The sequence below is a fragment of the Triturus cristatus genome, chromosome 12 (assembly GCF_964204655.1).
Source record: "Triturus cristatus chromosome 12, aTriCri1.1, whole genome shotgun sequence".
Lineage (NCBI taxonomy): Eukaryota > Metazoa > Chordata > Amphibia > Caudata > Salamandridae > Triturus > Triturus cristatus.
The window spans coordinates 660738242-660754434 of NC_140595.1; the positions used below are offsets into that span (position 1 = coordinate 660738242).

The 16193-nt window shown below is 42.1% G+C and overlaps 12 non-coding genes across 12 annotated transcripts; 8 read left to right on the plus strand and 4 right to left on the minus strand.

Moving 5' to 3' along the window:
- Window positions 1–155: 155 nt before the first annotated feature.
- Window positions 156–250, minus strand: TRNAI-UAU (transfer RNA isoleucine (anticodon UAU)). Its single transcript has 2 exons — window positions 213–250; window positions 156–191 (listed from the first exon to the last, which is right to left on the minus strand). It is a non-coding gene; the product is annotated as a tRNA-Ile (tRNA).
- A 1083-nt stretch (window positions 251–1333) lies between these two features.
- Window positions 1334–1405, plus strand: TRNAT-UGU (transfer RNA threonine (anticodon UGU)). The gene has a single exon. It is a non-coding gene; the product is annotated as a tRNA-Thr (tRNA).
- A 2913-nt stretch (window positions 1406–4318) lies between these two features.
- On the plus strand, window positions 4319–4390 carry TRNAT-UGU (transfer RNA threonine (anticodon UGU)). The gene has a single exon. It is a non-coding gene; the product is annotated as a tRNA-Thr (tRNA).
- Window positions 4391–7314: 2924 nt separating this feature from the next.
- On the plus strand, window positions 7315–7386 carry TRNAT-UGU (transfer RNA threonine (anticodon UGU)). The gene has a single exon. It is a non-coding gene; the product is annotated as a tRNA-Thr (tRNA).
- Window positions 7387–8560: 1174 nt separating this feature from the next.
- On the minus strand, window positions 8561–8655 carry TRNAI-UAU (transfer RNA isoleucine (anticodon UAU)). The gene is made up of 2 exons: window positions 8618–8655; window positions 8561–8596 (listed from the first exon to the last, which is right to left on the minus strand). It is a non-coding gene; the product is annotated as a tRNA-Ile (tRNA).
- A 1083-nt stretch (window positions 8656–9738) lies between these two features.
- TRNAT-UGU (transfer RNA threonine (anticodon UGU)) lies at window positions 9739–9810 on the plus strand. Its single transcript has one exon. It is a non-coding gene; the product is annotated as a tRNA-Thr (tRNA).
- Window positions 9811–10970: 1160 nt separating this feature from the next.
- TRNAI-UAU (transfer RNA isoleucine (anticodon UAU)) lies at window positions 10971–11065 on the minus strand. The gene is made up of 2 exons: window positions 11028–11065; window positions 10971–11006 (listed from the first exon to the last, which is right to left on the minus strand). It is a non-coding gene; the product is annotated as a tRNA-Ile (tRNA).
- Window positions 11066–11477: 412 nt separating this feature from the next.
- Window positions 11478–11559, plus strand: TRNAS-GCU (transfer RNA serine (anticodon GCU)). Its single transcript has one exon. It is a non-coding gene; the product is annotated as a tRNA-Ser (tRNA).
- A 589-nt stretch (window positions 11560–12148) lies between these two features.
- On the plus strand, window positions 12149–12220 carry TRNAT-UGU (transfer RNA threonine (anticodon UGU)). The gene has a single exon. It is a non-coding gene; the product is annotated as a tRNA-Thr (tRNA).
- Window positions 12221–13901: 1681 nt separating this feature from the next.
- TRNAS-GCU (transfer RNA serine (anticodon GCU)) lies at window positions 13902–13983 on the plus strand. Its single transcript has one exon. It is a non-coding gene; the product is annotated as a tRNA-Ser (tRNA).
- Window positions 13984–14572: 589 nt separating this feature from the next.
- On the plus strand, window positions 14573–14644 carry TRNAT-UGU (transfer RNA threonine (anticodon UGU)). The gene has a single exon. It is a non-coding gene; the product is annotated as a tRNA-Thr (tRNA).
- Window positions 14645–15793: 1149 nt separating this feature from the next.
- On the minus strand, window positions 15794–15888 carry TRNAI-UAU (transfer RNA isoleucine (anticodon UAU)). The gene is made up of 2 exons: window positions 15851–15888; window positions 15794–15829 (listed from the first exon to the last, which is right to left on the minus strand). It is a non-coding gene; the product is annotated as a tRNA-Ile (tRNA).
- Between the last annotated feature and the right edge of the window lie 305 nt (window positions 15889–16193).

Below are 16193 nucleotides of genomic sequence, written 5' to 3' on the forward strand. Positions count from 1 at the left end.
TTAAACTGAGCATCGCGGAGGATATGTGATATTTGGCACCCAGAGGAGTAGGACACGTAGATCCTATAAGAAGTAAAGACTCTCTAGCAAGGGCCGTCCATACTCTGAGTTTAAACTTTACTTTTTGTGAAATGGTTTATGAAAAACAACACGGCTGCTCCAGGTGAGGCTCGAACTCACAACCTCGGCATGGCTCAGTGCAAGTACTGCTGTATAAGTACCGCGCGCTAACCGATTGCGCCACTGGAGCTCTCTCTTTTTACATCTCCCCAGGTGAGCCATCTACAGCTGACCAAGTAGATGACAGACACTGCTCCATCATTCACTGTGCAAGATCGACTCACATGCTAGCATGTTATCATGACTATTAAAAATACAGTCCAAACGGAATAGATTCTATAATTGTCCTATAACATATGCTCTGTCAATTCAAAACCCCATAGAATTATATCTTGACAGTTCTGACAAAGTCTAGGGGAATCTTATGAATATTTGTAATTACCACATAGTAAGAATTTCCCAAAAATGAAATGTAGGTCCCTGATTGGGGGAAGACGTGGAATGTGAGATCTTGCCTCAGCTGTTTTTTTCTTTTTTAGGTACAGTATATTGACACTTCAGTACCTTTTGTGAAGCAAGGTTTCAGATGGGGCTGTAGGGCAGACGAGGTGGCCGAGTGGTTAAGGCGATGGACTGCTAATCCATTGTGCTCTGCACGCGTGGGTTCGAATCCCACCTTCGTAGGAAAGCCATCATAGTCTCTTTTGATGGCCAGCATTTCTTGTAGTATAATTACACTCTCTTTCAAGACAGAGCCAGGATCCGCTAGATGGGATCATCTGACTGTTCCATTTTAACAAATATGTCAAATAAAGTGAAGTATTTTGTGCGTAATAGAAATTAGATCTTTCATGGAGTTTCCAGAGGATTGCCTTTCACTCACTCCTGGCTTATTAACCAGTTTGGATAAATAGATTGATAAGAAAGCAGCTCTTACTCCTAAAGTTTAGGCCGTCTCAAATGAATGACTGTTAACATATGTCTGCCCCACAGAGACAGATCACTTCTAATAAGTGGGTTCTCTATATGTCACTGATTGCAGACATACTAACTAGAGCTATCGATATGGTCTTGAATGCGAAAACTCTTATTTTCTCATATGAAAATGTAGTTTTTCATACTTCCAAAAAAAGTGCCTTAAGCATGGTCTTCAATGTGTGCGCGCACGTGGACATTCATATGCAACTACGTTTCCATACAGAGTCTCAAAATCATAGATATATTCATACCTCAGTAAGAATACATGTTGCAATTTACATCCTGCGTGCAGACTGGCCTTGTAGCTCAGTGGCAGAGCACTGGTCTTGTAAACCAGGGGTCATGAGTTCAAGCCTCATCAGGGCCTTTTTACATGAGTCTTTCTGTATGTTGTTTTCAAGTCATTCTTCCCTGGAGTCACACCTTGCTTTAGGATTGCTTATTGCCAAGCTTCCCTTTCCTGCTTTCATATTATCAAGAAAATATCATGAAGATCATTGAATTATAAATTATTGCCTCACCCCTTCCGATCGCCTGACGAACGCCATTCTCACCCTGCCGGGCAAGCCCTGCCGGGCAAAGCCAAATAAGCCATGCATATTTACAGTTCCTTTGAAAGGCAGAGCGAGGACTAGGACCTCTGTTCCGACTGAATCTGCATCCACAGAAAGGATGTTATAAGGCCCTACAAATTTCACCAAGGAGATGTGAAAGTCTTCCCCCATAAAATACTTTTTTTCCCAGATACCCCGGCTCTTAGGCAAATGAGGTTACTCCTCAAAACCCCACCCCCACTCACCATAAATATCCTTCTCTCCTGCTGTCCATTCAAATGATACAAGGTATCTTGTACATAGAGAGAAAGGGAGAATAGGCAGACTTGCTTCAAAGATTTGGTGACTTTGGATGGGTGGGTTGAATGAAGAAGTGAACCTGGTTTCTGGGAAAGGAGTATCGAGATGAAGATGAGGAAAAGTGAACATGGACCACATTCATAGGTTAGAGAAATACATTTAATAGGTTGAATGGTTTTGAAAAGTGAACTTCGAGCAGTAATTGTTGTTTTTTAAACTGCAAAGAAATTAAAAATGAATGTGGGATTGGAGGCACACTCTGAGCAGAAAAGCACCATAAGCTGCTATGGTGCAACTCAAGATGGTGAATAGAACCTTTAATATGATGATGTTCTTCTTTTGCTAGTTTTTTCGAGTCACCTTTTATTGTAAGTAGCTGATACAGCATTTTTTGCAGCTGTTCAGTTTATGGTTATCATTAAGGGTGGGCGTAGTGGGCGTAGTGGGGCTACGTGAAGCAGCACGTAGTGTGCCCAAATCTACGCACACTACGCGCTTCGCGTAGCCCCACTACGTGCCACCCACCTCCCACCCGCCATTCTTTTAAATATTATAAGCAATGAAAAATAAAGAAAAAGTAAGTCGACTTACCCGTAAGCGCGGCGTCTCCGGGGCTCCCTCTTTCACTTTCTAATTTCTTCTGGCAAATGCGCATGCGCGGACGCCCGCGCATGCGCATTTCTTGCGAGAAATGCGCATGCGCGGGTGTCCGCGCATGCGCATTTGCCAGAAGAAATTAGAAACTGAAAGAGGGAGCCCCGGAGACGCCGCGCTTACGGGTAAGTCGACTTACTTTACTTTATTTTTCATTGCTCATATATTTAAAAGAAGGGCGGGCGGGAGGTGGGTGGCGGGTGGCGAGCAGCTACGCTTCGCCCTCGGCGTGTGCGTAGCGCTGCCCTGCTTCGCCTACTTCGGAAAGTGCGAAGCAGGCAGCGCTACGTACACTACGTGGGCGAAGCGTAGTGCTACGCCCGGGGTTAGTTATCATGTGAGAACACTGTTTTCATCATATTTATTATTCTACAAATGTATTTTTAAATGCACTGATGTGGTGTTTGCATGAAATGCAAGATGGCACATCATGGAATGTTTAAACTGAGCATCGCGGAGGATATGTGATATTTGGCACCCAGAGGAGTAGGACACGTAGATCCTATAAGAAGTAAAGACTCTCTAGCAAGGGCCGTCCATACTCTGAGTTTAAACTTTACTTTTTGTGAAATGGTTTATGAAAAACAACACGGCTGCTCCAGGTGAGGCTTGAACTCACAACCTCCACATGGCTCAGTGCAAGTACTGCTGTATAAGTACCGCGCGCTAACCGATTGCGCCACTGGAGCTCTCTCTTTTCACATCTCCCCAGGTGAGCCACCTACAGCTGACCAAGTAGATGACAGACACTGCTCCATCATTCACTGTGCAAGATCGACTCACATGCTAGCATGTTATCATGACTATTAAAAATACAGTCCAAACGGAATAGATTCTATAATTGTCCTATAACATATGCTCTGTCTATTCAAAACCCCATAGAATTATATCTTGACAGTTCTGACAAAGTCTAGGGGAATCTTATGAATATTTGTAATTAGCACATAGTAAGAATTTCCCAAAAATGAAATGTAGGTCCCTGATTGGGGGAAGACGTGGAATGTGAGATCTTGCCTCAGCTGTTTTTTTCTTTTTTAGGTACAGTATATTGACACTTCAGTACCTTTTGTGAAGCAAGGTTTCAGATGGGGCTGTAGGGCAGACGAGGTGGGCGAGTGGTTAAGGCGATGGACTGCTAATCCATTGTGCTCTGCACGCGTGGGTTCGAATCCCACCTTCGTCGGAAAGCCATCAGAGTCTCTTTTGATGGCCAGCATTTCTTGTAGTATAATTACACTCTCTTTCAAGACAGAGCCAGGATCCGCTAGATGGGATCATCTGACTGTTCCATTTTAACAAATATGTCAAATAAAGTGAAGTATTTTGTGCGTAATAGAAATTAGATCTTTCATGGAGTTTCCAGAGGATTGCCTTTCACTCACTCCTGGCTTATTAACCAGTTTGGATAAATAGATTGATAAGAAAGCAGCTCTTACGCCTAAAGTTTAGGCCGTCTCAAATGAATGACTGTTAACATATGTCTGCCCCACAGAGACAGATCACTTCTAATAAGTGGGTTCTCTATATGTCACTGATTGCAGACATACTAACTAGAGCTATCGGTATGGTCTTGAATGCGAAAACTCTTATTTTATCATATGAAAATGTAGTTTTTCATACTTCCAAAAAAAGTGCCTTAAGCATGGTCTTCAATGTGTGCGCGCACGTGGACATTCATATGCAACTACGTTTCCATACAGAGTCTCAAAATCATAGATATATTCATACCTCAGTAAGAATACATGTTGCAATTTACATCCTGCGTGCAGACTGGCCTTGTAGCTCAGTGGCAGAGCACTGGTCTTGTAAACCAGGGGTCATGAGTTCAAGCCTCATCAGGGCCTTTTTACATGAGTCTTTCTGTATGTTGTTTTCAAGTCATTCTTCCCTGGAGTCACACCTTGCTTTAGGATTGCTTATTGCCAAGCTTCCCTTTCCTGCTTTCATATTATCAAGAAAATATCATGAAGATCATTGAATTATAAATTATTGCCTCACCCCTTCCGATCGCCTGACGAACGCCTGACAAACGCCATTCTCACCCTGGCGGGCAAGCCCTGCCGGGCAAAGCCAAATAAGCCATGCATATTTACAGTTCCTTTGAAAGGCAGAGCGAGGACTAGGACCTCTGTTCCGACTGAATCTGCATCCACAGAAAGGATGTTATAAGGCCCTACAAATTTCACCATGGAGATGTGAAAGTCTTCCCCCATAAAATACTTTTTTTCCCAGATACCCCGGCTCTTAGGCAAATGAGGTTACTCCTCAAAACCCCACCCCCACTCACCATAAATATCCTTCTCTCCTGCTGTCCATTCAAATGATACAAGGTATCTTGTACATAGAGAGAAAGGGAGAATAGGCAGACTTGCTTCAAAGATTTGGTGACTTTGGATGGGTGGGTTGAATGAAGAAGTGAACCTGGTTTCTGGGAAAGGAGTATCGAGATGAAGATGAGGAAAAGTGAACATGGACCACATTCATAGGTTAGAGAAATACATTTAATAGGTTGAATGGTTTTGAAAAGTGAACTTCGAGCAGTAATTGTTGTTTTTTAAACTGCAAAGAAATTAAAAATGAATGTGGGATTGGAGGCACACTCTGAGCAGAAAAGCACCATAAGCTGCTATGGTGCAACTCAAGATGGTGAATAGAACCTTTAATATGATGATGTTCTTCTTTTGCTAGTTTTTTCGAGTCACCTTTTATTGTAAGTAGCTGATACAGCATTTTTTGCAGCTGTTCAGTTTATGGTTATCATTAAGGGTGGGCGTAGTGGGCGTAGTGGGGCTACGTGAAGCAGCACGTAGTGTGCCCAAATCTACGCACACTACGCGCTTCGCGTAGCCCCACTACGTGCCACCCACCTCCCACCCGCCATTCTTTTAAATATTATAAGCAATGAAAAATAAAGAAAAAGTAAGTCGACTTACCCGTAAGCGCGGCGTCTCCGGGGCTCCCTCTTTCACTTTCTAATTTCTTCTGGCAAATGCGCATGCGCGGACGCCCGCGCATGCGCATTTCTTGCGAGAAATGCGCATGCGCGGGTGTCCGCGCATGCGCATTTGCCAGAAGAAATTAGAAACTGAAAGAGGGAGCCCCGGAGACGCCGCGCTTACGGGTAAGTCGACTTACTTTACTTTATTTTTCATTGCTCATATATTTAAAAGAAGGGCGGGCGGGAGGTGGGTGGCGGGTGGCGAGCAGCTACGCTTCGCCCTCGGCGTGTGCGTAGCGCTGCCCTGCTTCGCCTACTTCGGAAAGTGCGAAGCAGGCAGCGCTACGTACACTACGTGGGCGAAGCGTAGTGCTACGCCCGGGGTTAGTTATCATGTGAGAACACTGTTTTCATCATATTTATTATTCTACAAATGTATTTTTAAATGCACTGATGTGGTGTTTGCATGAAATGCAAGATGGCACATCATGGAATGTTTAAACTGAGCATCGCGGAGGATATGTGATATTTGGCACCCAGAGGAGTAGGACACGTAGATCCTATAAGAAGTAAAGACTCTCTAGCAAGGGCCGTCCATACTCTGAGTTTAAACTTTACTTTTTGTGAAATGGTTTATGAAAAACAACACGGCTGCTCCAGGTGAGGCTTGAACTCACAACCTCCACATGGCTCAGTGCAAGTACTGCTGTATAAGTACCGCGCGCTAACCGATTGCGCCACTGGAGCTCTCTCTTTTCACATCTCCCCAGGTGAGCCACCTACAGCTGACCAAGTAGATGACAGACACTGCTCCATCATTCACTGTGCAAGATCGACTCACATGCTAGCATGTTATCATGACTATTAAAAATACAGTCCAAACGGAATAGATTCTATAATTGTCCTATAACATATGCTCTGTCTATTCAAAACCCCATAGAATTATATCTTGACAGTTCTGACAAAGTCTAGGGGAATCTTATGAATATTTGTAATTAGCACATAGTAAGAATTTCCCAAAAATGAAATGTAGGTCCCTGATTGGGGGAAGACGTGGAATGTGAGATCTTGCCTCAGCTGTTTTTTTCTTTTTTAGGTACAGTATATTGACACTTCAGTACCTTTTGTGAAGCAAGGTTTCAGATGGGGCTGTAGGGCAGACGAGGTGGGCGAGTGGTTAAGGCGATGGACTGCTAATCCATTGTGCTCTGCACGCGTGGGTTCGAATCCCACCTTCGTCGGAAAGCCATCAGAGTCTCTTTTGATGGCCAGCATTTCTTGTAGTATAATTACACTCTCTTTCAAGACAGAGCCAGGATCCGCTAGATGGGATCATCTGACTGTTCCATTTTAACAAATATGTCAAATAAAGTGAAGTATTTTGTGCGTAATAGAAATTAGATCTTTCATGGAGTTTCCAGAGGATTGCCTTTCACTCACTCCTGGCTTATTAACCAGTTTGGATAAATAGATTGATAAGAAAGCAGCTCTTACGCCTAAAGTTTAGGCCGTCTCAAATGAATGACTGTTAACATATGTCTGCCCCACAGAGACAGATCACTTCTAATAAGTGGGTTCTCTATATGTCACTGATTGCAGACATACTAACTAGAGCTATCGGTATGGTCTTGAATGCGAAAACTCTTATTTTATCATATGAAAATGTAGTTTTTCATACTTCCAAAAAAAGTGCCTTAAGCATGGTCTTCAATGTGTGCGCGCACGTGGACATTCATATGCAACTACGTTTCCATACAGAGTCTCAAAATCATAGATATATTCATACCTCAGTAAGAATACATGTTGCAATTTACATCCTGCGTGCAGACTGGCCTTGTAGCTCAGTGGCAGAGCACTGGTCTTGTAAACCAGGGGTCATGAGTTCAAGCCTCATCAGGGCCTTTTTACATGAGTCTTTCTGTATGTTGTTTTCAAGTCATTCTTCCCTGGAGTCACACCTTGCTTTAGGATTGCTTATTGCCAAGCTTCCCTTTCCTGCTTTCATATTATCAAGAAAATATCATGAAGATCATTGAATTATAAATTATTGCCTCACCCCTTCCGATCGCCTGACGAACGCCTGACAAACGCCATTCTCACCCTGGCGGGCAAGCCCTGCCGGGCAAAGCCAAATAAGCCATGCATATTTACAGTTCCTTTGAAAGGCAGAGCGAGGACTAGGACCTCTGTTCCGACTGAATCTGCATCCACAGAAAGGATGTTATAAGGCCCTACAAATTTCACCATGGAGATGTGAAAGTCTTCCCCCATAAAATACTTTTTTTCCCAGATACCCCGGCTCTTAGGCAAATGAGGTTACTCCTCAAAACCCCACCCCCACTCACCATAAATATCCTTCTCTCCTGCTGTCCATTCAAATGATACAAGGTATCTTGTACATAGACCGAAAGGGAGAATAGGCAGACTTGCTTCAAAGATTTGGTGACTTTGGATGGGTGGGATGAATGAAGAAGTGAACCTGGTTTCTGGGAAAGGAGTATCGAGATGAAGATGAGGAAAAGTGAACATGGACCACATTCATAGGTTAGAGAAATACATTTAATAGGTTGAATGGTTTTGAAAAGTGAACTTCGAGCAGTAATTGTTGTTTTTTAAACTGCAAAGAAATTAAAAATGAATGTGGGATTGGAGGCACACTCTGAGCAGAAAAGCACCATAAGCTGCTATGGTGCAACTCAAGATGGTGAATAGAACCTTTAATATGATGATGCTCTTCTTTTGCTAGATTTTTCGAGTCACCTTTTATTGTAAGTAGCTGATACAGCATTTTTTGCAGCTCTTCAGTTTATGGTTATCATGTGAGAACACTGTTTTCATCATATTTATTATTCTACAAATGTATTTTTAAATGCACTGATGTGGTGTTTGCATGAAATGCAAGATGGCACATCATGGAATGTTTAAACTGAGCATCGCGGAGGATATGTGATATTTGGCACCCAGAGGAGTAGGACACGTAGATCCTATAAGAAGTAAAGACTCTCTAGCAAGGGCCGTCCATACTCTGAGTTTAAACTTTACTTTTTGTGAAATGGTTTATGAAAAACAACACGGCTGCTCCAGGTGAGGCTCGAACTCACAACCTTGGCATGGCTCAGTGCAAGTACTGCTGTATAAGTACCGCGCGCTAACCGATTGCGCCACTGGAGCTCTCTCTTTTCACATCTCCCCAGGTGAGCCATCTACAGCTGACCAAGTAGATGACAGACACTGCTCCATCATTCACTGTGCAAGATCGACTCACATGCTAGCATGTTATCATGACTATTAAAAATACAGTCCAAACGGAATAGATTCTATAATTGTCCTATAACATATGCTCTGTCAATTCAAAACCCCATAGAATTATATCTTGACAGTTCTGACAAAGTCTAGGGGAATCTTATGAATATTTGTAATTAGCACATAGTAAGAATTTCCCAAAAATGAAATGTAGGTCCCTGATTGGGGGAAGACGTGGAATGTGAGATCTTGCCTCAGCTGTTTTTTTCTTTTTTAGGTACAGTATATTGACACTTCAGTACCTTTTGTGAAGCAAGGTTTCAGATGGGGCTGTAGGGCAGACGAGGTGGCCGAGTGGTTAAGGCGATGAACTGCTAATCCATTGTGCTCTGCACGCGTGGGTTCGAATCCCACCTTCGTCGGAAAGCCATCAGAGTCTCTTTTGATGGCCAGCATTTCTTGTAGTATAATTACACTCTCTTTCAAGACAGAGCCAGGATCCGCTAGATGGGATCATCTGACTGTTCCATTTTAACAAATATGTCAAATAAAGTGAAGTATTTTGTGCGTAATAGAAATTAGATCTTTCATGGAGTTTCCAGAGGATTGCCTTTCACTCACTCCTGGCTTATTAACCAGTTTGGATAAATAGATTGATAAGAAAGCAGCTCTTACTCCTAAAGTTTAGGCCGTCTCAAATGAATGACTGTTAACATATGTCTGCCCCACAGAGACAGATCACTTCTAATAAGTGGGTTCTCTATATGTCACTGATTGCAGACATACTAACTAGAGCTATCGGTATGGTCTTGAATGCGAAAACTCTTATTTTCTCATATGAAAATGTAGTTTTTCATACTTCCAAAAAAAGTGCCTTAAGCATGGTCTTCAATGTGTGCGCGCACGTGGACTTTCATATGCAACTACGTTTCCATACAGAGTCTCAAAATCATAGATATATTCATACCTCAGTAAGAATACATGTTGCAATTTACATCCTGTGTGCCGACTGGCCTTGTAGCTCAGTGGCAGAGCACTGGTCTTGTAAACCAGGGGTCATGAGTTCAAGCCTCATCAGGGCCTTTTTACATGAGTCTTTCTGTATGTTGTTTTCAAGTCATTCTTCCCTGGAGTCACACCTTGCTTTAGGATTGCTTATTGCCAAGCTTCCCTTTCCTGCTTTCATATTATCAAGAAAATATCATGAAGATCATTGAATTATAAATTATTGCCTCACCCCTTCCGATCGCCTGACGAACGCCTGACAAACGCCATTCTCACCCTGCCGGGCAAAGCCAAATAAGCCATGCATATTTACAGTTCCTTTGAAAGGCAGAGCGAGGACTAGGACCTCTGTTCCGACTGAATCTGCATCCACAGAAAGGATGTTATAAGGCCCTACAAATTTCACCAAGGAGATGTGAAAGTCTTCCCCCATAAAATACTTTTTTTCCCAGATACCCCGGCTCTTAGGCAAATGAGGTTACTCCTCAAAACCCCACCCCCACTCACCATAAATATCCTTCTCTCCTGCTGTCCATTCAAATGATACAAGGTATCTTGTACATAGAGAGAAAGGGAGAATAGGCAGACTTGCTTCAAAGATTTGGTGACTTTGGATGGGTGGGATGAATGAAGAAGTGAACCTGGTTTCTGGGAAAGGAGTATCGAGATGAAGATGAGGAAAAGTGAACATGGACCACATTCATAGGTTAGAGAAATACATTTAATAGGTTGAATGGTTTTGAAAAGTGAACTTCGAGCAGTAATTGTTGTTTTTTAAACTGCAAAGAAATTAAAAATGAATGTGGGATTGGAGGCACACTCTGAGCAGAAAAGCACCATAAGCTGCTATGGTGCAACTCAAGATGGTGAATAGAACCTTTAATATGATGATGCTCTTCTTTTGCTAGTTTTTTCGAGTCACCTTTTATTGTAAGTAGCTGATACAGCATTTTTTGCAGCTCTTCAGTTTATGGTTATCATGTGAGAACACTGTTTTCATCATATTTATTATTCTACAAATGTATTTTTAAATGCACTGATGTGGTGTTTGCATGAAATGCAAGATGGCACATCATGGAATGTTTAAACTGAGCATCGCGGAGGATATGTGATATTTGGCACCCAGAGGAGTAGGACACGTAGATCCTATAAGAAGTAAAGACTCTCTAGCAAGGGCCGTCCATACTCTGAGTTTAAACTTTACTTTTTGTGAAATGGTTTATGAAAAACAACACGGCTGCTCCAGGTGAGGCTCGAACTCACAACCTCGGCATGGCTCAGTGCAAGTACTGCTGTATAAGTACCGCGCGCTAACCGATTGCGCCACTGGAGCTCTCTCTTTTTACATCTCCCCAGGTGAGCCATCTACAGCTGACCAAGTAGATGACAGACACTGCTCCATCATTCACTGTGCAAGATCGACTCACATGCTAGCATGTTATCATGACTATTAAAAATACAGTCCAAACGGAATAGATTCTATAATTGTCCTATAACATATGCTCTGTCAATTCAAAACCCCATAGAATTATATCTTGACAGTTCTGACAAAGTCTAGGGGAATCTTATGAATATTTGTAATTAGCACATAGTAAGAATTTCCCAAAAATGAAATGTAGGTCCCTGATTGGGGGAAGACGTGGAATGTGAGATCTTGCCTCAGCTGTTTTTTTCTTTTTTAGGTACAGTATATTGACACTTCAGTACCTTTTGTGAAGCAAGGTTTCAGATGGGGCTGTAGGGCAGACGAGGTGGCCGAGTGGTTAAGGCGATGGACTGCTAATCCATTGTGCTCTGCACGCGTGGGTTCGAATCCCACCTTTGTCGGAAAGCCATCAGAGTCTCTTTTGATGGCCAGCATTTCTTGTAGTATAATTACACTCTCTTTCAAGACAGAGCCAGGATCCGCTAGATGGGATCATCTGACTGTTCCATTTTAACAAATATGTCAAATAAAGTGAAGTATTTTGTGCGTAATAGAAATTAGATCTTTCATGGAGTTTCCAGAGGATTGCCTTTCACTCACTCCTGGCTTATTAACCAGTTTGGATAAATAGATTGATAAGAAAGCAGCTCTTACTCCTAAAGTTTAGGCCGTCTCAAATGAATGACTGTTAACATATGTCTGCCCCACAGAGACAGATCACTTCTAATAAGTGGGTTCTCTATATGTCACTGATTGCAGACATACTAACTAGAGCTATCGGTATGGTCTTGAATGCGAAAACTCTTATTTTCTCATATGAAAATGTAGTTTTTCATACTTCCAAAAAAAGTGCCTTAAGCATGGTCTTCAATGTGTGCGCGCACGTGGACATTCATATGCAACTACGTTTCCATACAGAGTCTCAAAATCATAGATATATTCATACCTCAGTAAGAATACATGTTGCAATTTACATCCTGCGTGCAGACTGGCCTTGTAGCTCAGTGGCAGAGCACTGGTCTTGTAAACCAGGGGTCATGAGTTCAAGCCTCATCAGGGCCTTTTTACATGAGTCTTTCTGTATGTTGTTTTCAAGTCATTCTTCCCTGGAGTCACACCTTGCTTTAGGATTGCTTATTGCCAAGCTTCCCTTTCCTGCTTTCATATTATCAAGAAAATATCATGAAGATCATTGAATTATAAATTATTGCCTCACCCCTTCCGATCGCCTGACGAACGCCTGACAAACGCCATTCTCACCCTGGCGGGCAAGCCCTGCCGGGCAAAGCCAAATAAGCCATGCATATTTACAGTTCCTTTGAAAGGCAGAGCGAGGACTAGGACCTCTGTTCCGACTGAATCTGCATCCACAGAAAGGATGTTATAAGGCCCTACAAATTTCACCAAGGAGATGTGAAAGTCTTCCCCCATAAAATACTTTTTTTCCCAGATACCCCGGCTCTTAGGCAAATGAGGTTACTCCTCAAAACCCCACCCCCACTCAACATAAATATCCTTCTCTCCTGCTGTCCATTCAAATGATACAAGGTATCTTGTACATAGAGAGAAAGGGAGAATAGGCAGACTTGCTTCAAAGATTTGGTGACTTTGGATGGGTGGGATGAATGAAGAAGTGAACCTGGTTTCTGGGAAAGGAGTATCGAGATGAAGATGAGGAAAAGTGAACATGGACCACATTCATAGGTTAGAGAAATACATTTAATAGGTTGAATGGTTTTGAAAAGTGAACTTCGAGCAGTAATTGTTGTTTTTTAAACTGCAAAGAAATTAAAAATGAATGTGGGATTGGAGGCACACTCTGAGCAGAAAAGCACCATAAGCTGCTATGGTGCAACTCAAGATGGTGAATAGAACCTTTAATATGATGATGCTCTTCTTTTGCTAGTTTTTTCGAGTCACCTTTTATTGTAAGTAGCTGATACAGCATTTTTTGCAGCTCTTCAGTTTATGGTTATCATGTGAGAACACTGTTTTCATCATATTTATTATTCTACAAATGTATTTTTAAATGCACTGATGTAGTGTTTGCATGAAATGCAAGATGGCACATCATGGAATGTTTAAACTGAGCATCGCGGAGGATATGTGATATTTGGCACCCAGAGGAGTAGGACACGTAGATCCTATAAGAAGTAAAGACTCTCTAGCAAGGGCCGTCCATACTCTGAGTTTAAACTTTACTTTTTGTGAAATGGTTTATGAAAAACAACACGGCTGCTCCTGGTGAGGCTCGAACTCACAACCTCGGCATGGCTCAGTGCAAGTACTGCTGTATAAGTACCGCGCGCTAACCGATTGCGCCACTGGAGCTCTCTCTTTTCACATCTCCCCAGGTGAGCCATCTACAGCTGACCAAGTAGCTGACAGACACTGCTCCATCATTCACTGTGCAAGATCGACTCACATGCTAGCATGTTATCATGACTATTAAAAATACAGTCCAAACGGAATAGATTCTATAATTGTCCTATAACATATGCTCTGTCAATTCAAAACCCCATAGAATTATATCTTGACAGTTCTGACAAAGTCTAGGGGAATCTTATGAATATTTGTAATTAGCACATAGTAAGAATTTCCCAAAAATTAAATGTAGGTCCCTGATTGGGGGAAGACGTGGAATGTGAGATCTTGCCTCAGCTGTTTTTTTCTTTTTTAGGTACAGTATATTGACACTTCAGTACCTTTTGTGAAGCAAGGTTTCAGATGGGGCTGTAGGGTAGACGAGGTGGCCGAGTGGTTAAGGCGATGGACTGCTAATCCATTGTGCTCTGCACGCGTGGGTTCGAATCCCACCTTCGTCGGAAAGCCATCAGAGTCTCTTTTGATGGCCAGCATTTCTTGTAGTATAATTACACTCTCTTTCAAGACAGAGCCAGGATCCGCTAGATGGGATCATCTGACTGTTCCATTTTAACAAATATGTCAAATAAAGTGAAGTATTTTGTGCGTAATAGAAATTAGATCTTTCATGGAGTTTCCAGAGGATTGCCTTTCACTCACTCCTGGCTTATTAACCAGTTTGGATAAATAGATTGATAAGAAAGCAGCTCTTACTCCTAAAGTTTAGGCCGTCTCAAATGAATGACTGTTAACATATGTCTGCCCCACAGAGACAGATCACTTCTAATAAGTGGGTTCTCTATATGTCACTGATTGCAGACATACTAACTAGAGCTATCGGTATGGTCTTGAATGCGAAAACTCTTATTTTTTCATATGAAAATGTAGTTTTTCATACTTCCAAAAAAAGTGCCTTAAGCATGGTCTTCAATGTGTGCGCGCATGTGGACATTCATATGCAACTACGTTTCCATGCAGAGTCTCAAAATCATAGATATATTCATACCTCAGTAAGAATACATGTTGCAATTTACATCCTGTGTGCCGACTGGCCTTGTAGCTCAGTGGCAGAGCACTGGTCTTGTAAACCAGGGGTCATGAGTTCAAGCCTCATCAGGGCCTTTTTACATGAGTCTTTCTGTATGTTGTTTTCAAGTCATTCTTCCCTGGAGTCACACCTTGCTTTAGGATTGCTTATTGCCAAGCTTCCCTTTCCTGCTTTCATATTATCAAGAAAATATCATGAAGATCATTGAATTATAAATTATTGCCTCACCCCTTCCGATCGCCTGACGAACGCCATTCTCACCCTGCCGGGCAAAGCCAAATAAGCCATGCATATTTACAGTTCCTTTGAAAGGCAGAGCGAGGACTAGGACCTTTGTTCCGACTGAATCTGCATCCACAGAAAGGATGTTATAAGGCCCTACAAATTTCACCAAGGAGATGTGAAAGTCTTCCCCCATAAAATACTTTTTTTCCCAGATACCCCGGCTCTTAGGCAAATGAGGTTACTCCTCAAAACCCCACCCCCACTCACCATAATTATCCTTCTCTCCTGCTGTCCATTCAAATGATACAAGGTATCTTGTACATAGAGAGAAAGGGAGAATAGGCAGACTTGCTTCAAAGATTTGGTGACTTTGGATGGGTGGGATGAATGAAGAAGTGAACCTGGTTTCTGGGAAAGGAGTATCGAGATGAAGATGAGGAAAAGTGAACATGGACCACATTCATAGGTTAGAGAAATATATTTAATAGGTTGAATGGTTTTGAAAAGTGAACTTCGAGCAGTAATTGTTGTTTTTTAAACTGCAAAGAAATTAAAAATGAATGTGGGATTGGAGGCACACTCTGAGCAGAAAAGCACCATAAGCTGCTATGGTGCAACTCAAGATGGTGAATAGAACCTTTAATATGATGATGCTCTTCTTTTGCTAGTTTTTTCGAGTCACCTTTTATTGTAAGTAGCTGATACAGCATTTTTTGCAGCTCTTCAGTTTATGGTTATCATGTGAGAACACTGTTTTCATCATATTTATTATTCTACAAATGTATTTTTAAATGCACTGATGTGGTGTTTGCATGAAATGCAAGATGGCACATCATGGAATGTTTAAACTGAGCATCGCGGAGGATATGTGATATTTGGCACCCAGAGGAGTAGGACACGTAGATCCTATAAGAAGTAAAGACTCTCTAGCAAGGGCCGTCCATACTCTGAGTTTAAACTTTACTTTTTGTGAAATGGTTTATGAAAAACAACACGGCTGCTCCAGGTGAGGCTCGAACTCACAACCTCGGCATGGCTCAGTGCAAGTACTGCTGTATAAGTACCGCGCGCTAACCGATTGCGCCACTGGAGCTCTCTCTTTTCACATCTCCCCAGGTGAGCCATCTACAGCTGACCAAGTAGATGACAGACACTGCTCCATCATTCACTGTGCAAGATCGACTCACATGCTAGCATGTTATCATGACTATTAAAAATACAGTCCAAACGGAATAGATTCTATAATTGTCCTATAACATATGCTCTGTCTATTCAAAACCCCATAGAATTATATCTTGACAGTTCTGACAAAGTCTAGGGGAATCTTATGAATATTTGTAATTAGCACATAGTAAGAATTTCCCAAAAATGAAATGTAGATCCCTGATTGGGGGAAGA